At 35.0% G+C, this 10,313-nt stretch overlaps 1 protein-coding gene across 1 annotated transcript in view; it reads left to right on the plus strand.

Moving 5' to 3' along the window:
* Positions 1-10,313, plus strand: part of plxdc2 (plexin domain containing 2) — a 100,922-nt gene that overhangs the window by 42,207 nt on the left and 48,402 nt on the right. The gene's annotated exons all lie outside the window — the stretch shown is intronic.

Here is a 10,313-nt window from a genome sequence, read left to right on the forward strand (position 1 = left end):
TGCATCCCTAATATATATCTATATATATATCTATATAGATATATATAGATATATATATAGATATATATAATTTTGTTGACATGACACCTCTGTAGGCAAGTACTGCTGACAGAAAGGTATGCAAAGGTATTCAGATTATCAGCATTTGTTATAATCCGGCTCGCTCCACAGTGAATCTAAGCTGAATCCAGTTTTCTCCTTAAAATACTGTGGAGAGGGTGGACATCCAATTTATCTACTTAAATTATTTTCCGATTCCCGCTTTTTCATGGTCTGCTGAAGGGTTCATGGGTCGATGCTATCAGCTGGTTTTCCTTAGATAGAAAACTTTGAACCACTCTGACTGTATGATCTGGTTCAATTGTCTCTGTGTTGAATTGTCTTTAACACCACCACTACCACAGTGCACAACCTCGATCAATGTAAATACCAAAAAAAGTAAAACTAAAATATCAGGTTTCACATTAATACTGTAAAACATAAAAAAAGAAAGGAAAATTGCAAACTAAAGAGTTGTGATCTAAGCTTGTGAACTCAACTCGGAAGCCTTGTGCTGTGTAAGCATTTTTCAATTTTGGATTAAAAAGCAAACTTCAGTTACTGAGAATTGTACCAAGTAAAATATTTACTGAAGTTGTAGTGGTAATGCCTTACGTTACTGCATTACTGCACAAAGCAATGCATTACTTTTTTACTGCCTGATATTGTGTAGGCTTCATACAGTCAACAGTAGAAAATTATTTTGATACTTTTCTGAGAAAAAGTAAATTAAAACAGTAAACCCTAGTATGAGCCAAAATTGATTCTTTGAATGTTCTCAGGTGAAATGAACAACAGTGAAACTAACACAGAGAGTTAGTTAGCAGCTAACAGTCAAAAGTTAAATAGCCTAGCCTTAAGAACGCTGAACGTTACACTGAACAGGAACATGAGATAAAAAGAGTGATTCATGGTGGAGAATAAATTAGTTACTGAAATAAACTAGGTGATCAAACTGGTCCGGACAAAGCACCAAGTATAAGGCACCTGACTCAATCTAATATGCACTACCGTGCGTTTTGTGAAATGTGCATATAGTAAGTGTGAAACAGTGCCAAAATTCCCTAATGGCCGAGAGTGGTATCACAGGGACTTGATTGCAAAGGTGCCACAGACACTGGTTCAGGAGGACTTTCAGCTCAGGAGTCACTATTGAAACAGTTTGGTTAGAAAAATCATAGTGCAAAACACATTGATATGGAAGTTCAGAGCAGTAAAATGCAGTAGAAAAACATTTTTGAGTTTAGTTCTTTTTGGTTTGGTGATATCAGTGTGATGCAGAACCTGTGACTTGATTTAGATTTTTATATGATTTCTAAATCAGTCAGTTTCTTGCAGACTTTTCTTTGGAGATGCATTTATTGTTCCAAACACAATACTAAGTTGCAAGAGTGGAAATGCATTGCTTTATTTAACCATTCCCTTTATACCAATCATTGGTTAGCTGACAGTTTAAAGACAATTATCTAAGCCAAATAGAAGTCCTGCATTTGATCATGTTATACACAGGCAAGTCAGTTTTATATGTTTTAGTTCCCATAAATCACATGTACTTTGTTTAAATCTCTTTTGTCTTTGCTCTAAGCTTAGTCTGTTTTGCATATTTTGTTACCAACAATGCCTCATTTCATCAAACCTTGACAGAAAAGTTTAAGGAAGAGGCTTTAATTGAATAGGTTTTACTTACAAGAAGAGTTATCCGGATCGTTAATCCAGATTAAAGAGCTCCTTTGCTGACTGTTTAATGGTCGTTACAAGAAGTTTTGGAACAGGTTGTGGGAATGGGTCGTATCACTGTTAGCCAAGTCTGATTTATTCAGTACTATGAAACCTCAAAGTACTGATTTATTCAGTACTGTGATGTTTCATTAACTGTTGAGGAGTTAATTTTTATTGCTTGGATTTTGTCCCAGTTTTTCTGTTCACCTCATAATTTAAATTCTCATCTTGTTGTGTTCTGCATGCAAAACATAATCAGATTTTATGAAAACATTAAAAGCAACACATATTGTTTCGCTAAGCCTTTACCAGACAAGCTGTTGTTCCACCTCATCTTTCATAAACTGTACAAACATAAAAGGTTCACTCTGTGCTAACTGCATAGATCTTAAAAAAAAATGAAAAAAAGAAAAAAAATTAAAAGGAATTTTCTTTTTGTTTGTTGTGTGGTTGGTTTGTTACTTTTAGTATTTTCAGTTGTCTAAGAGTCCTTGAGTGGTTTGAGGAAAACAGTAGTGGAAATGACTGAAAATGTAGACTAAGATTGAATTTGCTGCAAGTAAAATGTTCATGTTATGAAATGTTATTTATTTAGTAAATAATTTTTTAAGCGATCGACTCTTAGTGGGAAAAAGTAGTTGACCTGCAATCAGAAGGTAGGCAGTTCTTTCTCACGTCAATGTGTGCACTCTATTTATCATTTAACTTCCATCCATCTTTCTTCCGCTTATTCTGTCAGGGTTGCTGTGGGGCCAGTGTCTATATCCTTTGGTTTATAGGCAAGAGGCAGGATACACCAGTCTTATGCAGGGCAACACAGAGACGCACGAAAACATACAACCATGCACACACACACACACACACACACACAAAGTAAGGACGATTAACCTTACAAGTTACATGCAAACTCCATGCAGAAAAACCACAGACTGGGAATTAAACCAGGAACCTTCTTGTTATAAGGCACCAGTGCAAACTGTGCTACCGTGGAGCCCACCCATTAAATTAAAATATCAAATCAAACACCACATGATACTGAAAATAAAGTTGGAAAAATTATAATGAAATGTCCTATTTTTGCCTGTTTTTGTTGCACAGCTATTTGCCCCTGAAACAGTTTGACTGTTAACTGATTGAAGCAATGCATCATCAGCCGTGTTTTCAATAGGTGAAAAGCTTCTGCAAATTAGATGTTTCAATCTACTCAAGTGACTTAACAAGGCCTGGCAAAGCCTAATGTTCTCAGACATCACACTGTAATTAACAGGAAGTAGAGTAAGCAAACTAGTGTGGACTACAGGTCGGTGATGGACAGATGTTTAAATATGATAAATGTAATAAATAAAAAATATGTTGCATTTGGTTTTTCTTACTTTATCACATCAGCTAGTATTGCAAAGGTTCATGCCATCTAGAAACATGAGAGAAGTGTGTTTCTAATGCTGCATTTAGGATGTCAACAGTTTGTTTTCCTGTTTCAAAATCAAGAAGCCATCAGAGTTTTGGTGTCCTCTTTTGCACTTTTACACTTTTTCGAAAAAGGCAAAAAATACCTCAAGCAAGCATAAAACTTTTTTGCAAAATTTAGTAAATTGATACAAATTTAGTTGTTTCCATCAAGCCTTTCTAATGTAATACATCAACATGGGAAAAGGAAAAAGGTTGTTGGAAACATGTCTGTTTGCTTGTTGGTTTCCTGTTACTATTTACCATGTGGATTAGAATAATAGTCACATTTCATAGTCCATCAGTTGTAATGGTCACCAGAGATCTAACTAACTAGACTTTGTGGCTGATTTATTGATCTCTGGTTGCTAAGAAGAATTTGCCTCAGCAATCTTTCAATAAACATAAAAGCAGTAGAGATGATTTCACAAAACAGTTACATATGGACATTTTAATTTGTGTGTACGGTACTTTGGTTGTCATTCCTAACTGTAAAACCATTTATTAACTTTAGAAAGCAGAAGCTTAACATTCTGTCAAACTAAAACCTATCTTGCAATGTATAGTATACCGGTATAGATGAAGATCTATGTGTTAAGAAATTAGGGGGATTTTGTGGTAAATCTTTCTGTCATATCTGTAAAATAGTTGTATCCACCTTTATTAGCATCTAATGTGAATAGTTTATGTATATTGGGATCAACGGTGTGTAATTTACATTGATCTGTTGCATCATGACCAGATGAAACACATCCATAGCATCATCTATTTTATAATAAAGCATCAAATATGGGAAGAAAATTCCTTAGCTCTTTCTTCTCAGATACATTAGGCCAAATTAATGAGAGAGCACCTTAAGCACACTGTATACGAACTTAAGTTTCAAATTTTCTGCTAACCATCACATGTCAATAGGGTGAGATTTATTCATATTATTATGGGACATTTGTACAATATGTGCCCTGCGATAGACTGGCGACCTGTCCAGGGTGTACCCCGCCTCTCGCCCATAGATGGCTGGAGATACCTGCACCCCTTGTGACCCTAACTGGGATTAAGCATGACTGAAAATGGATGGATGGATTTACACAATATGAGTCAAAGTTTGTTTCTGTTTCAGGAACAATAATGCCTTTGTGTAGCACAATATGGTGTATTAGCTTGGGCAATCATAAGGCAGAATAGACAGCATCATAGCTTATTTTAGGATCAATTACAGTATGTATGTTGTATTATTAGATACACAGTAAGGTGATGTTATTTGAGTATGATGAGTATTATTTTCATGTAGCATCTTGTCTTCTAACACAGCTAAAAAATATGTTGATATGCTTTATTGTACCTAAACATAGTATTTTCCAAAAGACTGCCGGAAGTTTCAAATTAAACATGTTCCATGGCATTCAGAGAGGTTGGAAGGTTAAAACAATAAGAGTTACTTGGCAGATCTCCATTCAGACCTCCTGCAGAAAGTCTTGTTCTTTCTTGTTCTTTTATTTGGAGACATCTTACACTATGTCCAACGCAGACAACTTCCTCTCTAAAGAGTGTTCTTACCACAACTACATGCAGGAGTGGTTTGTCTTTTAATCTTACATATTTTTGTAGTTTCTAGCAGGTTGGATAAGGTTTATTAGTGCATATCAATTTTACTAAACACACATTACTTATACACAAGTTTGAATGACTTGGATTCCTCTGAAAAGTATTTATTTTATATTTTGGGCAATGTTCCCTGTTGGTAGAACAGATTAGCTGCGACATATCGGACTGACAGTAATCATCAATAAACACAAGCCTCATTTATTTTAAGGAGAACACTTGTTTCAGCATGGCTGAGTAACACATTTGGACATCTTTGACAAATATTCAGGAAGACAAAACACAGCCCCATTGTTTTCAAGCTATGCAATGACTTAAATCTAGGAAAAAGTCTTACTAGCAAAAAAGTGTTTTACATACACAGTATAGATTGTACCTCCACTTGTCTGACCAGCCTATAACATCACCAAATTATTTGTGATACATCATAGATAAAATCCTGATCTATAATAATTTTTCTATTTATGGCTTACTATTGCAGATATTTGCTAGTAGATGTACAGTCTGTACAGCATTACACACTCAGTGCAGCCACTCAGGAGCTTCTCTGTAAATGTTTATGGAAAAAGGTTTACAGTGTAGAAAACAAAAGACCAAAATTACAGAATGCAGCTAAAAGAATCTTAGCATCCATGACTGTCTGAACCCGTCACTGTTTCACGTCTTATCTTCTCCATGAAAAAAAACATGGGGAACATGCGTCAGGCTGTGTGATGACTGATTACACAGAGATCTATATTCACAACCATGGTGCAGCGTTTAGATGAAGACAAGAGAGACAAATGACATTCTGTGTATAGATGGAAATTGATTTGCATGTTCACCGTCATGGCTGCACTTTCACATCTACCCTGAAAATAAGCCAGCTCTGCTCTTGGTAATTATGGTTTGTCAATGAAATTGCATGCTGCTTATTCACCTGCTTGTTTAAAAATGCTTCAAATCATTGCAGTAAGGTTCAGGTTTGTGTGATTTTCTAAGGAGGAACGACTCTAAAAACTGACACAAGTATTAGGCCTTTTTACATGATTCATATATAAAAGCCTTTTTTTTCCCATATGGAGATAGGCACCAAAATCCCTCCCGACCCCAGCTGGGAAAAAGCATGATGGAAAATGGATGAATGAATGGATTTTTACATATGAGACACAATCTATTTGGTGACACACTCCCACTGGATTGTATTGATGGATAGGTAAAGCATTTTCCTGTCTAAGACTTTGCAGCATTAGGCCATCTCACACAGCTGCTGCAGGTTGGAAATACTCTTCACATGAACCCATATCTTTTCAAATATTTATCTGATGCCTTCACTCACGACCATGAGCTTATGAGCGTAGTGTGTAGCCCACTTTGTACAGCCATGAGGAGAACCACTAAATTATATATCATGTTCCTGGATTCAGCTTATGCTGCTTATTGATCTTGTGGAACAGTGTCCATTTAATTTATTAGCTGATGGCCCTTAGTAATGTAGGGTAACACAGTCACACAAGCCGAATTAATATCCCTTTAGTTAGTGTATATTCGACCGTGCAACGCATAAATAGCGTATATCTGCTACTACTAATGTTTTTTTTTTTTTAGTTTTACTTGTATGGATTCAGAAGTCTCAGAGATCCAAGTCAGATTTTAATCAGAACCTTCCTAGCAGACAGATTCCCAGCTTTGAAAGTCAGATTATCTTAACAGGCTAACATAGAATTCATGTCACTCACGTAAACACTGGTTATGTTTTCCACAGTGCTTGTACAGCTAGGATGAATTTTGTTTTACATGTTTTGGTTACATTCAATTTTGTATTTAGTTGTAATTAGAAACACACCTTAAGCGGGTAATTTAATTCTATAGTGAAAGAAAATAAAGTAAAAAATTGACATACCAAATAGCGTGGTACAATAAGACCCATTTGCTCCATATTAAAATGGATAGATGTGGTGTCTATTATTTGTTTACTCTAAATACTTTAAAAAAGGGACAACAGCCTAAGCCATTTATAACCAGCAGTTAATTATGGCCTTTGCTTCTAGAGAGTGAATTTGTTTTGCTACACTGAAAATAATAACCAATATTAAAACTTGTCATATAAAATACGAGTTTTATTTACAACACACATACACAATAATAAGGTTATTATATTTAGTTTTCACCTCTGAGTTCATACATAAAAGTAGAAAATATATTTTACTTTAAACTATTAATCTATAAGCTCTTGTAAAAGTAATTTGCTAAAGTCGAAATGACAGAAAGCTGACTGAGTTGAAATGATTTGCTGACCACATCAGTGAAGTCCAGAGCCCTAGAGACCTGTTCTCTGGGGTGACCAATCATTCATTTCCAGTAAATGAGCCGGGGTTTGGCAGTTTGGCAGTTATCAGTAGAAAAGCGCTTGACTTGCTGCATTATTTCAAGTATAAAGTTTGTTGCAGAGGGGATTATGGGGTGGAGCTGTCTTTCAGAAATGGATTCCAACCCCTAAGATCCAGTGAAAGGAACTTCCAGTGCTTCTGAGTAGTAAGACATTTTGAACAATTGTATGCTGCTGATTCGGTTGAAGCAGTTTGTTCATGATGTATTAGAAGCAAGGTCCATAAAGACATAAATGAGCCAGTAAAATTTGGAAGAGCTTGAGTGTCCTGCAGAGGCCCAGCTTCCTAAAGATGGAACATCTTTTGGGATGAATTAGAGTGTGGACTGGATTTAATCGTATATTTATTTAGCTATCAGGATTCAAAGAGACCTCTTGGTCATCTTTTAAATAAAGCTAAATCAACCTTTGTTTTACTCTGCCCATGCTCATTTTGTGTTTTAAATGTTTAACACTGGGACTATTGAAAATATATTCTTTCTATAAGTCACTGGGCTGATGCATCAATACCAATGAGCAGCAACAAATCATGGAGACAAACCATTATTAGCTAAAGCAGAGCTGCTCACATGACGGATGGTGACTATAAAGAGCATTTTAAAACACTTCAGTTCAAAGTCACAGTAAAATACACCTTAACACCAAGACACTAAATCATTCATTCGGAGTGAATTTCTCTTTGAAATCAACCACAACGGCAGTTTCTATACTGTGTGATTTGGGGGAAAATATCTTGACTTGCTTACCTTGAACAACCTTTTTTTAAGCCATTTAAATGTATTTGAATAAAAGCCTTTATTTGAGGTCTATGCTCTGTTGCAAAAACATTCAGAAGTGGAAATATGTTGGATCAATATTCATTTTGCACGATAATGCAATATTTATGAAGTGGGCTGCTCAGGTAAAATATGCAGATAAATCATTTGGGTGAAAATTATTTCATTCCGCTCCTGCTTCAAAGTCTCCCTTGGTGCTTTTACGTTGAGAATATTCACTTTTACATCATCTTTTAGGGTTTGTGTTTGTAAGCATGTCTGAAAATTTAAGTAAAATATGCTAAAGATGTATTAAAAGTACATTGACACGATTTTGTTAAGGTTTCTATTCCTTAAAAACAATAATATTAAGCACTTATTTCGACTTAAAAGACAAAATGTTTGAGGTCCAGATGGTAAATGCTTTATACACCTCACAGAATGGTTTCCTGTATGTTCAGTTTAATTAAGAGCTACATTATGCTAATTTAGACCATTTGAATTTAGAGGGTAATAACCATACAGACCTTTGAAATGACCTTTTACAACTTTTTAACCATTTGCCTCAGTTACCTTGAAAAAGTTCTTGATGAATCTATAAATTGAACCCAGTATATTCCCTATTCAATTCTGAATGGATGTGAATCTTGTAATAGGAATATTTTTAACTGCCCTATAAAGCCCTTTTTTGTTCCCTGTGTTCTGGTCAGCTTTTTTTTTTTGTTTTCTTTCTTCTCAGATCTCTAAATTGAAAATTAAGATAACGTAAATACAAAAGAGAAGTGCAGACTATCACGTTTGACTGTGTATATGAGGTTCTTTTTTCTTAAATTTCTAAATCTTGGGGAAAATAAAGATGCTTTTGGTTACTGTGATATTGGGCTTTTCGGTTATCGGGTTTTGGCCTTAGAACTCTCCCAGAAGGGGAATTCTAATTTTTACTATTCAACACTGAACCACTCATAATTAAGGCAAGATAGGTTTGTGCTGTTTTCGATTACATTTGTGACCTCCTGGGTGAGTTGTCAATGATCTCCTGGAGTAGTTTTGGTAGGCAGCCAGTCCACCATTGTTCCATATTTTCTACATTTGTGAACAATGGCTTTTACTGTGTTTCACTGGAGTCACAGATGTCTTAAAAAAGTGTCCCTGTAGAGCCTTTAATACTCTTAATTTCACAGTATAGGGGAATAATCAGTTGTGTTATGACATATTTGTTAATCACATTTAAGGGCTTATTGTAGAATTTGGGGAGAGGATTTGCTTTTCCCCTTCATCCGATTAGATAATTACTCAAAAAGGCTACCTTATGTTGTCCTTTGGTATATGTTTCATATAAATGTTTGTTTGATCCTAAACATTAAAGTGTGGAAACAAAGCAGATGGTTTCTATAAACATTTTTAAGCTCTGTACTCCTAAAGCTTTCTTGTTTTATATTCTAGAAGGAAATTGTTGAGGTTGACATGATTTAACTGCTTTAATAGAAAATGTGTTTGGCAATATTTTTTTAGATAAATCAGAAGTAACACAACTAAAATGACTTAACTAACATTTTGAGTTCATTTGCAGAGTTGGTTTCTGCCAACTCTGAGACTTTATCCCTTTTTATCGGATATACAAGAACAAATATGGAGGTTGTATATCTTCTAGACAAATAATATACTACTCCTGAAGGAAAATCCCTCTCAGAAGAAAAGGATTGTGCTTTAAATGCAGTTTGTCTTTTGGCATTTTGAGAACCAAAGTAAAATATCTCTGAATGATATTGCCTGTATTTCAAAGCAACCACAGAGCTGTGCGAGCTCCCTTTATTCAGATCACAGCCAGGAGAAGTCTGCCCCTCCCTGCCTGCCCGGCAAAATATTAACTTTAACAGTGTTTTAGATAAAAGACACAGCTGTTATGTATCATTACACCCACAGGGAGAGGCAGATAATGCAAGCATTCCCTTTAATTCAACACAGGAAACAATAAAAGCTGACAACCTCCTGCTACGTAGCTTATAAAAGTCAGCAAATGTTTCTGTTATTAATGACAGCCCTGACTTTTCCATGTAGCCAAGCTTTTTGAAAAAAAAAAAAAAAAAGAAGTTGAGTTGCTTTGCACAATTTAATTAGCTACTAAATAAATATGCAAATTGAACTTAACCAGTATCAGAATAGACTAATTGCATAATAATGTAAATGATTATATTGTCTTATTAATCAATATTTATAATTTGTTATTAAGTAAAATTGAAAGACTACTTTATTGACTTAATTAAATGGTGGTATAAGGAATTTTAACAGAATGGTCCAGCGCAGTTATGGTACTTTGTGTTGGTCTGTAATAAAAAGACAAAAAAAACATTTAGATTTATTGTTGTAACATGACAAAATGTGTA

This window comes from Cyprinodon variegatus, unplaced genomic scaffold, assembly GCF_000732505.1.
Source record: "Cyprinodon variegatus isolate N-32 unplaced genomic scaffold, C_variegatus-1.0 Scaffold154, whole genome shotgun sequence".
Lineage (NCBI taxonomy): Eukaryota > Metazoa > Chordata > Actinopteri > Cyprinodontiformes > Cyprinodontidae > Cyprinodon > Cyprinodon variegatus.